The 19,765-nt window shown below is 40.6% G+C and overlaps 1 protein-coding gene across 5 annotated transcripts in view; it reads left to right on the top strand.

Annotated features, from left to right (window-relative positions):
• NCALD (neurocalcin delta) overlaps nt 1-19,765 on the top strand; it is a 278,789-nt gene that overhangs the window by 193,922 nt on the left and 65,102 nt on the right. For 2 of the 5 annotated variants that reach the window (XM_029923723.1, XM_029923726.1), the window contains exon 1: nt 2,462-2,613. The exons of 2 other annotated variants lie outside the window; for them this stretch is intronic. The gene's annotated coding sequence lies outside the window, so the exon portion shown is untranslated. Of the gene's footprint in view, nt 1-2,461; nt 2,614-3,299; nt 3,374-19,765 lie in introns of those variants that run through there. One more of the 5 variants, XM_029923727.1, reaches the window with a different exon arrangement.

Here is a 19,765-nt window from a genome sequence, read left to right as displayed (position 1 = left end):
TGGTGTTTATCAGTTATTTCTGGCAAAGTGGTCAGACTAATAATAGGCAGCCTTGGCATTCCTACAGCAAGTGAAAACTATGGTGCAGAACTGTTTTTGAGTGGGTATTTTTAAATTCAGTGAATCATTTTCACCTAAAAAAAAAAGAGTTGTCAATTTAAAAACTAAACGACACATACTCCTCCAGTGTGGTGGGCTGGGATTGGAAAAACCCTCATCTGTATGTCCCATGATATTTTCAACTGCATTTGGATAATAATTAGCCAAATTGATAGAAACCTGAGCTCCAGAGAGATCAATCATTGTGATTTCAGCCCTGCAGGTGACTGGTAGCTTCTTCAGCTGTTAAGAAGAATCTCTTACTCCTAGGTAGTTTGCAAAGGGAAAAAGTGATAGCATTTTGGAAGTAAACACTTTTCATTTTGAAGGTCAGTCCACTGATTATTTTCACTTATAATGAGTTTAAGCCCAAGTCAGTATAAAGTATACTTGGTCTGAAAAACGATGGAAAATTCAACATGGAAGGGTGTTAGTTTTTGCTGAATTTCGAGTTAAAGCCCTGGGTTTTAGGAATTTTCATCACCAAGAACTTCTTGTTTCAGAGGACATCACCTATTGGCAGAGCTTGGTACTGCAGTTTTCTCAGATGCTCAAGCTACAGAAAGAGGAAGACAGCTGATCAGGCAGCCGCGGGTGGATCTGGAGTCAGAGGTGTTACAGCAGGCAGCTCAGAGGACAGGAGGCCTTCGAGGTCTAGAAGGACATGCTTTCTCTCCTCTCTTCCCATTCCACTCATGCCTGGGATGTGCATTTCTGAACAGAAACCCAGAACTATAACTGGAACACGTTATACAATTGTGAATTGTGGCTGCAATCTGCCCCTGGTGAGCCATCTCGACCTATTTAAATGAACATGGGATTCAACGAACCTATTGTTCTCGTGTGAACAGGTAAATTCTCTTCTGTCATAACTCTGAAATCGTTGTGGCATTGCAGCTTGATTTTACTCCTGCACTGCTATAGTTAATAGCATCAGGAAAATAACTTTTCAAATACAAATCTTTTCTCCCAGTTGGTGCTGGGACAGAAGTAAAAGGAGAAAAAGATGGAATAGGAGGATTTTACAGCCACGGTTTGGATAGGAGTCTTATTGTTCAACAAGAAGCAATTTCTGACTTTGAAGAAATTTCATCTTTTTAGAGTGGCACAAATGTAATCTCACCTGGCTTAGCTTCCGTTTATATTTTGTAGCACCCCCGAGCTATCCCTCCCCCCTTCTTAAGAGCCAGAATAGAAATCCTGATAACACTAGCATGAAAAGGTCCTTCGGGTTTTGAGAGCAATCTCTTTTCCCCGGCCTTTTAACCCTTTTGCCCTTTGAATGAGTACACATGTTCTATATGTATTTTTCAGAGACCCTTCCTGTGGGCTTCATTTCATTCCATTTAATTGGTTTCCTGTTAATTGAGAGGGAGAATGAACTAGGAAACAAGCACGTGTGCTGAATTAGAAGTACTCGGGGTTGTCCTAAAGGAAATGAAGCTGAATTTAGGAAACGTGCAGGATTGTTCTTTATTCTGCTACTCTAGGCTTTCACTGCACTTGGCATTGGGACATTCACCCATTTACTCCGTGCTGAGCTCCAGAGGGACTCAGATGATAGCCTTTAGGAGGAGAGCATTTAGGTGGAGAGGATTTGGCACCTGCATGGCGACCTCAAAGCAAAGGTCTACAAGTGTTTTCGAGGTACTCGTAAGGTTGTTTGAAAGTGGTACTGTTTTGAAACTTTGGTCATCATTGTCTCATAGACAGTTTACAATGCAGGACTTCGGAATTCATCAGCCATTTCCCCCCAGCCTCTTGGTATCAGGGTCATTAGATTCTCTCAGCTGACTCTGGGCCGCTACCCCGTGTTTCTTGTTCTTGTTTCCATCACTAGCGTGGTCTCAGCACAGCGATGTGGATTCCTAGGCAGTTTTTAAGATCTCTTTCCTTCCCATCCCCCTTGAGTTTCTGTTTTTATCCTTTTGCATACAAATAGGTTTCATTAGCTCAGAAAACTCCCCCTTCCCCCAGAGTTTTTCAGTTTCTTTCCTTCTATTCTATAACGAGAGACACATGCTTCGTGCTGGTGATAACGGGACCAGTGAAACTTGAGAGTGGCATGCATTTTCCTGCGAGGAAGTGTCAAGAACAGACACCAAAGTCTTAAAGAGGAAAGTTGTAGGCAAGCCTGAGTCACAACTTCAGGGGGTGAGGTTGTCCGAGAGCTGTCCGTGATGACTGTGGGGTGCGTGTGTGTGTGTACAAAGTGTGTGTACACACACACACACACCCCACAGTGACAGATGACCTATTGAAATAATTTCAGAGCCGGTCTGTGGTTGCCACGACAACCAATGCTCTCTTGGCTTTCATCTGGCCATGTGACAGGGACTTTGACGTCAGCTGGAGGCAGAGTCTGTGGCTGAGTCCACACAGTCAAAGGCCTGTGAGAATCTGGTGGATGCTGGCCGCTGCTGCCGCTTGCCGGGGCTGCTCTTCACGCCGCACCCCTGCTTCCCAGGGGCTGCAGAGCATGGACTGTTAAATCGTGCACTTCTTTTGTGTGAGGTAATTCGTCTGCTTTCTGTACAATACTTAGATGCTTTCCAGCTTATTGTGGTTTTCCCATCTCTTTTACCTCCTACAAGTTTGCCTTCATGAGCAATTATTGTTGTACCGGGGGAAAAATGTGAAGCGGCTTCTAGTTGCTAATTTTGTGTGGAGTCTCTGGAATTTGGTTAAATTTGGATTAATGTTCTCTGAAGTAAGTTAAAATATAATCGTCTTTCTTGCTCAACACTTGCTAACATGACATTATTCAGAGATATGGATTTTGCAGCCTAGCCAAATATTCCCATTGAATTCCAGGAATCCTCCCTTCAGCATTGTTTTGGGTTTAAAGACTCCAGCATAGCCTTGCAATATGTTGCTAGCTGCCTTTTCTTTTTTTTCTTTTTCTTTTTCTTTTTTTTTTTTCAATTGTTCCCCATTCTGAATCAGCCTAGAATAGTTTGGAATTTCGTTTCTATCTTGTTTGCAGCATGGATAATTAGAAACAATAGGCATGCCAGGGGAAATAACATTATACTTTGAAACAAAAGTTGGGGCTTTTCTTGTAAATAGGGTATTCTGAAAATACCAGGGAAACTGTCAACAGCTTCCTGTTTAGAGGAAAATAATCTGGAATATGCCAAGGAAGTTGGGTGGAACCTCTTACGTGTGTGTGCATGCAGTTGCTTCTTGGTTGTTAGAGCAAAGAGTCTCTTCCTCCGAACATTCAGCTGTGAAGAGAATGGCATTGAATGGTCTTCACTAAGGAAGGAGTCATGTAAGCTGTTCTTAGATTTAAGAATGAAAATATTACCCGTAGAAGAAAATAATAGCTCTAAACTAAATTATCAAACTTTAATGCAAATACAGATATAAATAGTCACTAAAATTTTGCTCCCGATCTTGAATGAATAATTCGATAACCGTGATTAATAAGGCTTCTTATCTCTTTATTCCTTGCATTGCAGTATACAATGCAAATCATTTTATTTGCATTGTTGTAGTTCGTTTTCTTCCCAAGTTTAGTAATTTTGGGTTTTCTATCATTGCACACAGGTTGGATGGTTTTGCAGCTTGTAATTCAAAGGAAGCCTCTGGCATTGAAGTTAATTGAAGCCTACATTTATAATCAGGTTTCTAAATCTTACAAATTCAGCAGGAAACAGAGGCAAATTTTAGAGCAGCACATGTAATATACCTACTGTTTTGATGGATAGATAATAATGGTTTAACTATGTACATGAAATATGTATCTTATGTGAATTATATCCCAATGTAATGCAAGAATATACTGCTCTTAATTAGTTTCAGAATTCTGATTGCATTTATTTTACTCTTGGAGATGGAGATGAGGATTTTGAACAGTATTTAGCTGCAGTGATAAGTGAATAATTGTATGTGCATCAATAATTTTTCAATAGCTTTCAATGACTAAAAATTCATTTAACTGACTGGCAGTTGATAAGTTTATCTTTGGCCAGAGTCCTCATGGAAGATTTTCCAAAAAATCCAATATGCTTAAATCAAGACATATCTAATGAGGCATCATGTCATCATATGATTTATCTCATGATTATAATAACTCAGAGGCCACATTCTTAACACTCCTAGAAATATGTTAATTGATTTGCAACATTTCAAAGGAGCATGAATAGGACCGGTAGCACTGTGACTTAATAGCACTATCTTTGATGGAGTACATTGATGCTTCCTTCTTTTACGAAAAATAAGGAATTATCATCATAGTTTAGATAGCAAAGATACAGCAAAGGTTTTCTTAGTGCTCCTATGGTGCTTTAAATTGAAGTTATAGAATGATTGTATTCAATACTCTTATAAAATACCCTGGATTTCAGCAGTGTGAAATACGTGAGAACAAGTCAGTGTCGATGGCAATATGTCAATGATAAAATTTATCACTAGAAGAGAGCAACCTATATGCTATGTGGGCAGAGATGCTCTAGAATCTACAGGTTTTTTTGTTCCTAAGGCAAAATTTTTAAGAAATGACTCTCCTCACAACTGCCTATTCACAGCAATGAGACTGTGCTGATTTCAAGGTCAAGTTTGTTTCAGCTTCAAAAGATAGCAGCAAGGAATGATGTTCTCTGAAATCCGTGTTGAGTTATTAGATACTTTGTATAGTTTTGGGGTTTTTTAACCTTTTTGGAGTCATAGGCCTCTTGGCACCCTGGTAAAGCCAATAGATTTCTCAGATGATGCTTTTAAATGCATAAGATAAAGCACTCAGTGCTACAAAGGAAACCACTTTTATTGAAATACATTAACCAGATTTTTGAAAGTTGTGATATGTGGTTTGCTAATAGTTTATTATTAAATAATACAAACTAGCAGCAGGTATAAATGCCATAATTTTGAGTTGTGATGAGTGTTAAAGGTATTTCGGAAAAATCCATACTGCCTGAAGTGTGATATGAGAATATCCTTGATTTCTCCTGCAACAAAGTCACAGGTACTGTGGTTTGTAGCCCACATTTTAATTAAAGAAAATACTAAATTTCAGCCTGAGACTGGCGAAACTAAAAGTGAAATACTTCTCCCATCCAAGTTCCTGGATCCCTTTGAATTCTATCCACCCCAGGGTTAAATGGTATGTGAGCTAGTGATGCCAAAATGTCATAGACGTGCATCGGACAAAACCCACACCACCATTCCCACATTCAGGTCCACATCTGATTTTATTCTCTGAATGTGTGAATTTCACAGTGTTCTCTAATATCTGTGTGAAAAGGGATGATATATCCAGACAGCTCCCAAGCTATAACTTTCTTTTATTTTCCTCCTTAAAATCTATAAGCATTCTTATGTTACACGGACTGAGGGACTCTTACGTCATCAGATAGGGGTTAAGAGGAAGGACTCACTCAGTATTAATGCAAGTTACACAAGTTAAAACCATGGCTCATAGAAGTAAGACCATAGCTATTTACAAAGCAACCTTTATCTGCTCAAAGAAAATAAGCAAGCCATACTTAGATGAAGAATGTGGGATGTTATATGAGATCGTAAAGAACTTATGTAACTTTTTAGTTTAATGTAAAGCACATAATTGCGCAAATTGCTAAGTTGTAACAGGTTGTAATTGCTAGGTTAGTTCGTTACACACGGTAGAGCCTGCTGGCGTATCTACCCGAGGTCCCCAGGATGGACCACATTCAAAATGAAATGTGGAGTAAAGACGATTCCCAAGTAATTTAAACTCAGAATCTTATTTGATTTATTGGATATTTAAGAACAGTACAGAAGGTGTGAATGTTGTTGTTTAGCGAGACTATGTGGACAACTTGCCTCATTCTCAGGTCACTCTGAATTTGCGGAAGATACTGCCCAAACTTCGTCTCCAACCACCTAGATAGCTTTGTAGTTGGTTGGCTGACGTCAGGTATCATTATCTTCCCAGGCCTGCCTTTCGATTGTCCAAAGCCACTCTTTCTATTACATCAGCACCCCCCACCTCAGCGTAAGAGAATTGGAGCTATGGCATTTTGTGCAAGCTGTCATCCAAACTCAATCCAAATCCCTAACATTTAAAATGGAAGCTTAGCAATTTTTCCTCATGTGTTCTTGGGGGAATTATGAAAGAGGATTTTTCTCAAATGTTTTTAATTCACTGGACAAGAAAGGAACACCTGCTTCGGGGGCTTTGTGTCTCTGAGGAAACTTTGGTAGAGAAACTTGGAAAAAGTCTAAAATCTCTGACTCGCAGCTGTACTGTTTGCTCCTTTGATGGTGGGTGTTTAAAATTTTAAGTTTCATGAAATCAACTATTATTTACATGGGGCCCCATGATGGAATTCCCCGAGAAATAGCCGTCCAAAATATAGTATTTTTTATTGTTTCCAAAAGTGATACCATAAAAGTTAGAGCTCATTAAGACTTTGATATAAAAATTATATGATAAATATTTAAATTCACTGGAGCCATGTTCTCCAAACTAAAGACAGCCTGTTCTTTTTATCTCTGCAGTGAACTTTAGTTTTTTGGGGACATATTTCTATAAATGCCTTTAATTACACACAGCGTCTCTTTAAAATTTAGTTTGCACCAATGTTCAGCAGTGTACTCAGCTAACATTAAAGTGCTATATTTGATTCGCAGGAAGGAAATCTCTAATCTGAATGATGGTCAGCTGCTGTTTGTCCTAATGCAAGGATTGTTCATATTTTCTGAATTCTGTCCCAATGACTGCCAGAAAATCAAAGGCTGCCCATTGCTCTTATGCAAGGATGAATTTTAAAGGATGATTCTAGATTTTCCTTAGTTTTGTGAATTTAAACCCTATCCATTTGAGGTAAATGTTGAGAAGTGTTGTATCCTTTGGTTGTCTGCTCCACTGACTCCCACAGACTTTCGGGTGATTCATACAACTGAAACCACAACCGATTTGGGGATGACCATATTTACAACATACTTGGAGATTTAAAAAAAAAATAGCATCCCACAGAGGTTAGCCCATCCTATGCCTTCCCAGGAGGCAGACATTTGTTAACTGGCTACTGCATCCACAGTATCATAGGAAACATTGGGCTCCTCCTTCACATGGCCCTTGAATGATATATGTCACTGGCATAAAGAACCCAGGTTGCTCTATGGACTTCTGATTTTTGTTTGCCTGAACTTTTATTTAAACATTCAGTCTTCCATACATTCAACAAGTTTTGAGCACCTACTATGTGCCAGGCATTAGACTAGACACCGGGGTGCTATGGTAAACAAGACAGGCAAGGTCTCTACCATCATGGAACGTATAGTGTATTTATACCAACACCCAAGTTTCTTCCTAATGGCCGTGCTGGCCAGTGTTGTCAACATGAGAATTATCACTAAAAACCAAACAAATGGGGGCACCTGGGTGACTCAGTTACGTGTCTGACTTCAGCTCAGATTGTGATCTGGCGTGGTTTGTGGGCTTGAGCCTTGCATTTGGCTCTGTGCTGACAGCTTGGAGCCTGGAGCCTGTTTAGATTTTGTGTGGGTGTGTCTCTCTCTCTCTGCACACCACACCTCCCCACTGGTGCTTTCTCTCAAAAACATAAACATTAAACATTTTTTAAATAAACAAATAAGCAAGCATCAAAACCAAAGAGACAAGCAAACAATGGCAAAGCACTGAATTTTACACCTGAGTTACACTCAGAACGGGCATTCTTCAGCTGGTGCACAACCAGCCTAATGTATGAGCAGTGTGTTCATGTCAGCACTACAGATTCCAGACCAGCACGCCCAGCCCTGTTCTTGGGGGGCCAGAGGTTCTCTGTCTTCTAATGCAGAAGAAAATAAGACTGGTAGGAAGTGACCTAAAGAATGATTCTCTTTTGGGCAAATATGCCATCTTATGCAAATAAAAGAGCCATTATATTTTAAGGAATCCTTAAGTACTGGTGCCCAAGTGCAGGAGACCCTTAAAAAACATGGGGTTTTATGAGGCCACTGTGCAGTTGAAAATCCACATAGAACTTTTGACTCCCCAAAAACTTAACTACTAAAACCTACTGTTGACCAGAAGCCTTACCAACAACATCAACAGTCAACTAACACATACTTTGTATGTTATATGTGTTGTATACTGTATTTTTACAATAAAGAAACCTCGAGACAAAAATGTTATTGAGAAAATCATAAGGAAGAGAAAATACACTATTGTATTTATCAGAAAAAAACCACCTATAACTGGACCCATACACAATTCAAAGCCATGTCGTTCAAGGGTCAACTGTATGTCTATCTTTTCTCTGTACTAATCCAGTCAACGTAGGCTTACTGCTGTAATAAATAACCCTAAATTCCAGTGGCATAACACCATTCATTTTTCATCCAGTTGCAAATCAGATTTAGGAGAAAAGTTCTGCTCCTTGCAGTTATCCAGGAATTCAAACATATTCTGTCTAGTTAAACTTAATCTGGGGAAATCCTGGTACCTACCACTTGCAGGTGTGACTTTGGGCAAATTACCTAAGTCACAGTTTGCTTACCTGGATAATATTAGTGCCTATCTTTTGGTTTTGGAGTCAACGTATGTGGCATAGTAAGTGACAGGTATTAGGTACTCAGCAGCGGGAACTCTTCTCATTAGTTTCCTACCTCTGGTAGTGCTGCTACCACCACCATTTCCCCAGAGTCCATGAAGTACCACTGCTCATGCTGGGGCAGGTGCCTCCCTGGGGTTACGATAGTAGCTAACATTTAGGGAACTAGACGGGCTGTTAAATTCTTTTCAAAATAAGTGGTTTTTTTCTTCACAGCATCCCAATTTTATAAATGAGGAAACTGAGGCATGGAGAGCTTAAGCAAACTGCTTAGCATCACGCAAGAATATATAAGAGTTCTAGGTATCTGGCCCTGGAGCCATGGCTCTGAATTCAGTATGCTATATTATTGCCTTTCAAGCTGGAATATATTTTATTTTCTCTGTAATATGTTGTAGCAGATTGTACTCTCCAAAATTGGCCATGTAATCATGGTCCACATAGCCTTCTAGAATCTTCCCACTCACCATAAAAAGCTGGCATCCGTTGCCCTCCCCTTAAGTGTGCATAGGGTTATGATTGGTTCAGTTGGTTCAGGGAAACAACGCTAGGTGACTTCGAAGGTTGGATCATAGAAAGATACAATTTCTTTGTCTCTGGCTATTCTTTGTTTCTCTCACATACGACATTTGCTCTTGGAAATCAGCCACGATGTTGTGAGGAAGCCCAGACCATACAGAGAGGCCATGGATAGGTGTTTCAGCCAACACCTCCAGCTTAGACCTCAATCAGCAGCTGGCACCAATCACCAGACCTATGCGTGGGTAAGCCTTCAGAGGATGCCAGACCCTAGCCCTTAGGTCTTCCTATCCCTCCTCATGCCATGTGGACCAGAGGTGAGCTATCCCTGCTGAACCCTGCCCTAAATTACACATTCATGAACAAAATAAAAACTATTATTTTAAGTCCATACATTTTGGCGTTATTTCTTAAGCAACCAGAGTACTTGGAACATATGGAGTAATTAACTTTGACTGAAATATCTGTATAAGGGATTAAACTTTAGATACATATAGATTAAATAGGTTTTTGGGGTTTAAGTACCTTACCTAATTAAAATAATTTCTAGAGGAAAATCTATTTCAGTTACCAAATTACACATGGGCATGAGGGATACATCTTGTTCGTAAATTCAGAACAGCGTCCTCCCCAGTAATGCTGTTGGGGTTCCGGATGATTTGGGCTACGCTGAGACTTGCCTGTATGTCTTACCAGAATCTCTCATTGCTTCTGCCAGCTGGGACCCCTCTGTGCAGGAGAGGCTGTGGGGACAGCCACACCTGTGCTATTTTCCCTTGGTTACAGCTTAGTCTTCCTTACTAGCTTTCGTCTCCCTTTCTCACACCTACTCTGTCTAATCTGCTGCCTAGTTTTCTATTGTTAGATCCCGCTGTCTTCTTGATACTCTCTTTTGGCTCATTTCCAATGCTTCTAAGCCTATTTTTCTGCTCTAATGATTTACATTAAAGCTAGGGAATTCCTCTTGGCTAGGTAAGATTTAGCTCATTCAGCAAAATCTTCTTACAAAGCTGCCAAAGTGGCAACTGTCCTACTGGCTTGTGGCTCCATGTGTCGGTCAGACCTAGCACTTGGAATACTCAGAAATGTAGCCCTTATGTTCTCACCCCAAGAGGCATCTCTGTCTTTTCTGCTGCAGAGAAGTCAATACCCCTGATTCTCTTCTTACTTACTTAAATGTCACCCTATCCAGGTGGTCTTCACACCTTCCTTTTTGAAAGTTAGTGTTTTCACTCATTCATGTGTTTATTCAACATTTATTAACTCCATATAGTGTTGTTGGGCCCTGTTGTTGTATGCCTGTGAAAAGACTTTTTTGTGTCCAAGGACTGGCACATCTCCTCTGTTGTCTCTCATTTGCTTACCATTGACACCAGGCACGTGTGGTCCAATGACCCAGACGTTTCAAAAATCAGCCCATGTCCCACAACATGTTCCAACTCAGTAGGATACTACACACATAATACAGGACCAGCCAGTCTTTGTAAAGGCAGTTGTCTAATTGGGAAGGCTGGGGAGCACATGCCTCTGAGATTGAAGAGCTATAGTTCAGTCACAACCTCTCAAAGTGCCTAGTGTAGTGCTCAACACGTTGTATCTCCTCATTAAATCTCTGGAAAGTGATCAAGGAATCGGTTGACTCTAGAAGAATATGTGTCATTGAGATGACTCCAGAGAGAAAGTAAGCTTTGAACTGGTCTTAAAGGAGGGACAATATTTGGCATGACCAACGGAAGTGAGAGGACCGTCCATGAGTAACAAACTTCACGGGTCCCTCCTGGTAACAGAAACTGCCCCGCACCCATCTGGGATTGAGAAAAACAGTTGGGAAAAGGGAAAAAAAAATACAATACGTAAGGTGGGTCTGTAAGGATCTAGAATTTATCAATTTAAGATAAGCTGGATTTGATCAGATAGACATCAGGAAGCTCGTGAAAGTTGGGGAGCAGGTAAGTGATGTCTGTGTCAAATGGTGTTATAATATTTTAATAATCCTGTTTACTTTTGCTCTACCCAAGTTATTTTTAGGTCCCAAATATGTATTATTTCCTGTTTCTCTATTTTTCTCATAGAAGAGTTTTAACTTCTTAAGTTAAAAAAATGTGAATTATCTTTTGCTAACCCTGATGTGTAAGCAGCCCTTTTCACTTTAGCTGGGTGATATCTGCAGGGAGAGCTATGTACCTTCATAGTTTTAAAACTATAATCTGTTTTTAGCAAAGTCATATTCACATATTCCCAAGCTAACTGAAAAATCAAAGCCTTTATAACATTGTCCATAAAATTATACTATAGTGATCATTGATATTTATAATGAAATCCCTGGGCCATTGCACCATTATCCTGGTAAGTCTTTTGATTGAGTCATCAATTAAAGACTAAATTATATTCAGGGAAGTTTTAGTTGCAGGTGCATTTCATTATATCTGAGTCTTTGAAAACTGGCCATCAGTGTATGTGTTTGGCAACTATCAGAAGGTTCTTAATCAGAATATCCCATTCTCAAGAAAAGATTGTACATACAGACGTGTACACAATATATAGTACATACAGATGTGTACACAATATATATTTTTGTGCATACATGTTTATATTATATATAAATAAGTATATAAATATATATAAATACACACGCAGTAAAAGAATAACAAAAACTCCACTTGCTAATCCTTCTAGAGACATGTGAATTCACATATTGGTATCGCTGATAACTTCGCCACAGCCGCATGCAGGTTAGTACTGTCCCTAAGGTCCACCGCCTCCCAGGAATTGCCTCTGTTAAGTCTCCAAAGACATAAGCATTTTAGAGCAGTTGAGGGCAGAGGGTTGGTTATCTCCACCTCTGAAAGAGTAAAGGCTGTGCTTTATGCTCACAGAACATGACTCACCACGGCTGCTGGCCAATTGTGCACCTTTGGAAATCGATTCTGTTTACTGAGCCCATTGTGTGCACTGCTGTTTCTTGCTACCTACTGGCTGTTCAGCGGCGAACGGCCACGGAACACTTGGCGATCCCTGAGCTCTCTCTTACAAGGCCAGTTGCTGAGAGCAGTTAGTCAAACCATTCCCTCTCTGAGGGATTTCTTTAGAGAGACACTGAGCAGAAATGTGACTGCAAGATAGAGTTTTTCATGAAATTATTTTCTGGCATCTCCAAAAGATGTTTTCACAAAAATAGAAACTATTTAAGAAAGATGCAACCTCTGGCTTAAATTCCATTTTGTAAAAGTAACTATTCATTAAAATCTGGTATGTTCACCTCCAAAACTGTTGGGCAACTTCCAACCAATCCGTTGCGCTTTGGAAAAGAACTATCTTCCTTCTCCGATCCTCAGAACACCCTAGGGGTTAAAACTAAGATTGACTAAGATGCGTCACCTGCTTTGTCAGCACCCTTGCCAGGAGGGTTACTTTGTTAAAATCACAGAGTGTCTTAAAAATGGCCCAAAACTTAGTCTTGTTACAGCTTGACAAAAAGATAACTAATATTGAGATACTGTAAAAAAAAAAAAAAAAGGAAAGACCTCACTGAAATCACATTAAATCATGTCTGGATTTAAGAAACAGGGACTTTTTTATTGTGGTAAAATATACACAATATAAATTAACCTAAAAATTTTAACAGTTTTAAGAGCACAATTCAGTGGCATTGAGCATATTCATATTGTGCAACCATCACTGCCATACTTCTCCAGAACTTTCTCATCTTCCCAAATTGAAATTCTGTCCCCATTAAACACTAACTCCCTGTTTTCCCCACATCTCAGGCCCTGGTAATCGCCATTTTACGTTCTTTAAAGTAGGGGAAACATTTTAAGGAAGTTTAAAATAAACCTGTCATTTCTCTTTCTCTCTCCCCTTCTCTCTCTGACACTCCCCCATTCGTGCATGGATGCTCACACCCGTGCTCGCTCGCTCTCTCTCTCTCTCTCTCTCTCTCTCTCTCTCTCTTTCTCTCAACAAGTAAACATTTTAAAAAAGTATCCAGTTTGTCATACAACCTTTTGTTTGTTGAAGATGTTCCTAACTACCCTGGTTTCTAATTCTGACTAAATAGGCTATTCCACTAGGATCACTTTCTATTAGAACTGAATTATTTCCATTGTTTCCAGGCCTACCTATGTCTTGGATTCATTTTGAATTTTTCTAGAGTATATTTTTTAATTGTGTTATCAAAACAGCTAACTCCTTATAAATTTCATTTTGCCCTTAAAATTGAAAAATAGATTCAAAACAACTTTCCATCACAATATTTTAGACTTTGTTCCATTGTCTTCTAGCAAACCTAAAAACAGATGCAAAGTCTGTTGCCATTCTCCTTACAGGCAACTTTTTTACTCCCTCCCTGAGCTTTCAGGATTTTCTCTTTGTATCTGGAGATCATAAATTTTACCACAAAGTGTCCAGGTATGTCTTTTTTTCATTCTTCCACTTCAAGCTGTGTTAATCTGAACATTCAAAGTTTACTCCCCTCAGGAAAATATCCTGTTATTTCTTTGAAATATTCATCTTCTCTATCATCTGTGTTTTCTCTTCCAACAGCTTTTATTGTTGGAAGGGGATTATGTCTTTTAGTCCCAGGAGATACTAGATCTTTTAGATCTTGGATCTCTCTCCTCTTAAATTTTCTCTCATATTTTCTCTCTTTTTTCTTTTATGTACATTCCTAGACTTTCCTCAAATTTGTCTTCCAGATCTTATATTTATTTTGGCATCATATCATTTCAGTAATTCAGCCTTTCGACTCAAGGTCTTTTCAAAATCTTTCTTTAATTTTTATAAAAAGTTTTGCTTGTTTTTTTATGGCTCCTTTTTCAAAGCAGCATACTCTTGTTTATGGATACAGTATTCTCCCAAATTTCCCTGAAAACAATAAAACACTTTTATTTATTTATTTATTTTTTTTTTTTTTGAGTTCTCTTCTATGTCCTGATTGAACTCTGTTTCCTTTGGCATCACTTGTTCTGGATCCTTCTCTTTTATGCTCTTGGTTTTTCTTACATAACTCTTGGCATTTGACTGGCCCAACCATGTTTATAAGGGAAGTACTGGGTTGACGAGGAGAGATGGCTGATGGGCTTGCTTGGCAGTTATACATGAATGAGTTTCTACTATGCTTCTCATGCAAGGCGGGGTGCGTAGGCAGGCTTAAGGCAGGCACATTTGAGAATACGAAGCAGGTATTCAAGCTTCTGGCTGTCCAAACTGCCCATATCAGGAAGACTATATTTTGAGAGATGGTGTACTACCCTTTGCTGCAGAGTTTGGAGTGAGGTGGAAAAAGATGGGGAAAAGGCATTCTGCAGAGCCCTTCTATTAATTACCCTGTATTCTCCTTTTCCCTATGATTCCAGATCTGTTCTCTGGGGTTTTGTTGGGAAGAACAGCTCTCACCTCTCTACGAGCTCTCTCTGAAAACTAATCTGTGTAGTGGTTTTATATTGGCTCAATCCAACCATGTCTGTTTGCTATTGTTTAGAATTTTGGGGGAAAAATTCTGTTTACAGATGGTAACCTTTCCTTATTTTCATCTTTGTTACAGATCACTCCTTTTCATACATATTTTCTGCTATTTCATTGGAACTTTTGAAGGTAGAATACATACACTTGTGTGCCTAGTCTGCCATCTTAAAGGGAAGTTGTGTTAACATTCAGCATGGTTATTCCAGCGTGTTAGTGCATGAGCCCAAGGCACATGACTTATTCTCCATGAGGCCATTTCTCTTTCTTTCATGGCCCCAGACAGCACTCCCAACTTTGGTTGGACTTATGATCAAAATGGATCATTGACACAGAGAGCAAAGTGAAAGAAGATGGATCACATGAGCTGATTCCATCATTGGACTCATAATTTTTGTCTCCAACAGATCATCCTTCAGGACTCCCCTCAAGCCCTACCTTTTCTAGGAAGCCTTCCTGACCTCCCCAGTATTCTTGCATAATACAAACCCCTAGTCTAACACTACCCACACAATTCTACAATTTCTTATTTGTCTCTTCCATGGATTTTCAAGCTCCTTGAAGGTAAATGAGGTGCTTTGTTTCATGTCTGTATCCTCCATGTACCCCACAGGGGCTGGCATGCTTCACGTGCCCAAGAGAGGTCAAATAACTAAGTAACTGAATGAATGAACAAAGGAATGAACAAGCTTGATATTGACTTTGGAAACAGGTGTGTTGTCTTTCTTTGCTGAAAACAAGACCACTGACCTCCTGATTGTCAGGAGAAGCTTTAGGAAGGCTGTTTCAGGCAAAAGGAGCATTATGGAGAAAGCTCAAGGCAACTGGGGTATGTCTTTTGGGGGGAACTGATGGAGGTTTTCCCCAAAGTTGCTGTAGATAATTGGTTCATCCAAATACAGTCTCTAATCTCGACTCTGTGCTGAGTGGCAGTCTTCTTACAAGGTTCTTCCATTTTTGCCAGTTCAGTGAATGCGGGTCTAATTAGAACTATTGTATTTTTGGCAAAAATGCTGGCTCTTCAGTTCCTTAGGTGTCGATAAAGGATCCTTCCTGGTTCTTTACAGTCATGACTTAAAACCTACACCAGTCTTCTTTGCAGGTTTGCATTAAAGGATCTGCTTACACTTGTTTTAAGTATCATTAACTATTTTGAGCCCTCACTGCGCAGGAGCAGTGTGAAACCACTTCCAAGCCCTACTGGGCTCCTGTAGCCTGCTGGAAATTGGGGAAATACAAGCCCCTCAGTTGCAGAGCTCTGTCTCTCACGTGATTACCTGGCAGAACTTTCTTGCTCCAATGCTTCTGAGCCTAGTCAGCACCTGGAGGTGCTCCCTAGAAGTCTGAGAGGCTTGCTTCCCATTTCTGATAACTTAATTTTAAAAAAACTACTGGTTTTCAGAGCAAGTAGGCTCTCAGTTCCTGGTTAATTAAAATGAGTCTTTTCATTTCAAGATGTGTTATTCTATCCATGTAGCAGGTGTTCAATAAATATTTGTCCAATGAGTGGAAGAATGAATGAAATCCAAGAGGGACTGGGTTTGTCTTTTCTGAAATTAGACTCAAGGAGCACATTTGCTGGAAATTGTCTCAGGTAAGTACAGGGATCTGCCTTTGGTTGCAGGCCATTTACTCCTTCTCAGCCATTTCATTTCCATGACATACTGCACACATCATCCGTCTCTCGTCTTTGGGGCTAATTCACTCCAGGATTTAGACTGTCACTAAAGACATCTTGGTAGGTTGTTCATAATACAAGATTGTCTGGGGATATGCTGCTCCGTGTGGGCTTGCTCCCTCTGCTGAGGCAGGGACCCCGGCTCAAAGGGCACGTCCATCCCACCTCCAACTTTACAGCCTCGTATGGGGCTTGTTTTTAAGAGTGAAGCTGTGTGCCCCCTCCCCCCCCAGCAGTCGTCTGTTAGATGTGGGACAGTATAAAGCAGGACATTCCCAGTTGCATGACTCAGGAGCTACCTTGGCAACTGTTCGTGATATGCTAAGCCATGCTAATAGGAAAACAGGGTCTGGGAATGCTAACGGTATGAAGTGACTGGCATAAAGGGACGCATGTTTGGCAGCCTTTGAAGTAGTCAGGGCTGGAGACATAAGGAGAGGAAGGAAGATGACATGAGAAGAGAAGTTAAAGTCTCCTCATTATTCAAGATCCCAGCTGGATCTGAGCTGCTGGGTCAGTGGATGGGAGCATCAACCCAGCCGATCGCCCAGGGTGCTTAGCTGGGATCTTCCCGGGGACCCTGAGAGGAGAGGCACGGGATCTAAACACAGGCTTCTGGCACTGGGCTCAGAACTGCAGTGGTTGGTTAAAAAATGCAGATTCCTGAGGCCAGAATTCAGAACTTTAGAATCAGAATTTAGAGGGCTGGGGCTTGGGATCTGCTTCTTCAAAACGTTTTCTAGGTGATTCTTAGCTCACAGCAACTAACCCTTGACATTTATATGTATTTGCTTTTATTCTATGTTTTTATTTGAGTATAGTTGACACACAATGTTACCTCAATTCCAGGTGTACAACATAGTGATTCATTATGCTGTCTTCACACGTGTAGCTACCATACATCACCATACTATCACCGTTACAATATCATCGGCTATATTCCTTATGTCATGGCTTTTATTCCTGTGACTTACTCATTCTGTCTGGATCTCCCTGGATCTCCCACTCCCTTTCCCCCATTTTGCCCAATCCCGTTTCCTCTGGCAGCCATCAATTTGCTCTCTGTATTTATAGGTCTGATTCAGCTTTCTGTTTATTTATTCATTTGATTTTCTTTATTACACTTACGAGTGAAACCATATGGTATTAGTCTTTCTCAGTCTGACCTATTTCACTTAGCATCTTAGCATGCCCTCTAGGTCCATCCATGTCATTGCAAATGGATGTGCCCGTGGATTTAACAAGTGATTCTGGAATATGGGTACTGCTTTAGGCCTTGGAAGTGACTCTTGCCGTTAGGGATCAGTACGTTATAAAGTCGCAGTCTGCACTCTCAACCCAGCATGACCAGCTGGCATCACTGCATCCCTAAAAGCTCCTATCTTGGCTATATACCATTGGTCACAAAGAGTTCTGATGCACAGAAGAGGTCATCGGCCCAGATCAGTACTACAACTAGGGAACAACTCCAAGTTCCCTGCTTATGAGGAGCAACCTGAGGATGGGACCAATTCACAGAATCTACATATCTCTTAAGGAGGGCTATCAAATTTAGCAAGTAAAAAATACAAGCCACCCAGTTAAATTTGGATTACAGAGAAACATTGAGATTTTTTAGTATAAGTGTATCCCATCAAGTATTTATCTGGCAGACCTATCCCTAAGCTTATTTAGGAACACTTCCTAGGAGATCAAGGCTGGTAAATTTGGATATCTGGTCATAATAAGTTGACAAGAGTAGGGGGCAGGGAACATGCCCTATTGTCTTCGCCTTCCTTGGTGCCTAGCATTCAGGGAATAATCATACCCAAGGAATCCGTATTAAATGGTTCCTACTCAAAGGAGACTAACCTCGGTGCTGGCCTCTTAGGAGCTGTTGGTTGAAGGAGAGAGCCTGGCTAGCAAAATTGATATGCCCCAGGGAGACCTCACATCCAGGCGGGGAGTGCTTCTCCATCACCTGTGACAGGAGATGGTGGTTGGCGGGGACTGAAAATTGTATCTTACCACCTAAATATGTGTCTTTCTCCTAGGGCTCTTTCTAGCTCCATGGGAGTAAACTTCGCTTCAAATACCATGAGTTACTATAAAGATTTTGTAAATTAAAGCATATTTCCCCAGTGGTTAACGTGATCATTTCAGAGTTCCATCTCCACTTTGGAACAATTTTTTTTCTCCCCAGGAGTAATAAGTTAATGAACTATGCACAAGGGAAGCTTCTATTTTGAGAAAGCTTTGTAAAGTGGAAGAACAAGTTGGTTATTTTCTTTCATTGTAGGCCCCCACTTTCTTTGAGTCAGGCACACCTGTTTCCAGGAAACAGTTTGTCAGCAAGACAGCATCAGTTTTCTGGGAGCATGCCAAAGAAGCTGTGTTCTTTTCTTTTGATTTATATTCCCCACTTGCTATCCGGAGGAAAGTTATTAATGGGAGGGAAGGGCAGGCTCATCTACGGGTGATCAGTGGGTCTGCGCCGTCTGCTTCACTGCAGTCCACCCTGGCACCGTATGCGTAACCGGGCCTTGTTGGCCATATTTAGGAGGAAAATCTCTCACATCCCTTTGCTTCTTTTAGAAGCATTTTTACTTTGCCGAAGTAGTACCTGATGGCCACCTGAATTAATCATTTCTCATTACCCACCTTTGAGGCAAGTTAGCATTAATCTCATTGTTGGGTGAGAAAACCAAACCCCAAAGAAGCGGATTCCGGCCCAAAAGCACATGGTGATCAGAGTCAGGCTCGTGATTTTTAAACCCTCTTCCCTCCTCCAAGTAAACAGATTGTCATCTTTCAGCAGCCTCAGTGGGATATACAAAGACCCAAATTTAGAAAATGTGTTTCCACTTACAAACATAGCCCTATGTTTTGGAAAAGCATATTCAACTCTAGTGTCACACAGGAATGGGCTAGTGAGCTTTAATAGAATGCCAGTGCTAGAGTCCCACTGCTGGGGATTCTTAGTCACTTAGTCTAGGGTATGGCCCAGGCATAGGTTTCTTGTTTAAAAAAAAAAAAAAAAGCTTCCAGGATGCTCATAAACAGGGAGAGTTGGCAATGTTGGTCCAGGCAAAGTACACAGGGGCTCATGGAATACTGAAGTTTAAAATCTGACCTGATGATGGTGGTAGGTCTCTACCATCTTACCTGTAGAGTCTGTGCATATGGAATCTCTGGAGACATATACATTTAGCCTGGTTTAAAAGCATTGTGTTACCAGAAAGGGAACATTAGCACAGAGTGGTTTACTAGTTTGCTCTAGAAATACATTGCTCCGACAGAAATACAGTGAGAGGAAAACAAACCCAGGGGATGATGGACTGACCAGGCTGGTGGTGAAGGGGTGATGTTGGAAACCATGTAAGAGTGCTGTACTCCTGGGCAGTGGTTCCAGAAGGGGAACAGGTAGACCTTGATTAGGGTAGAGGGGTGGAACAAGGGAGGCTTATTGATCTCAGAATAGTATGCA

The sequence above is a fragment of the Suricata suricatta genome, chromosome 15, assembly GCF_006229205.1.
Source record: "Suricata suricatta isolate VVHF042 chromosome 15, meerkat_22Aug2017_6uvM2_HiC, whole genome shotgun sequence".
In the NCBI taxonomy this organism is placed as follows: Eukaryota; Metazoa; Chordata; class Mammalia; order Carnivora; family Herpestidae; genus Suricata; species Suricata suricatta.
The sequence above is the reverse complement of the archived record's forward strand: the minus strand, read 5'-3'. Positions and strand labels throughout refer to the sequence as shown.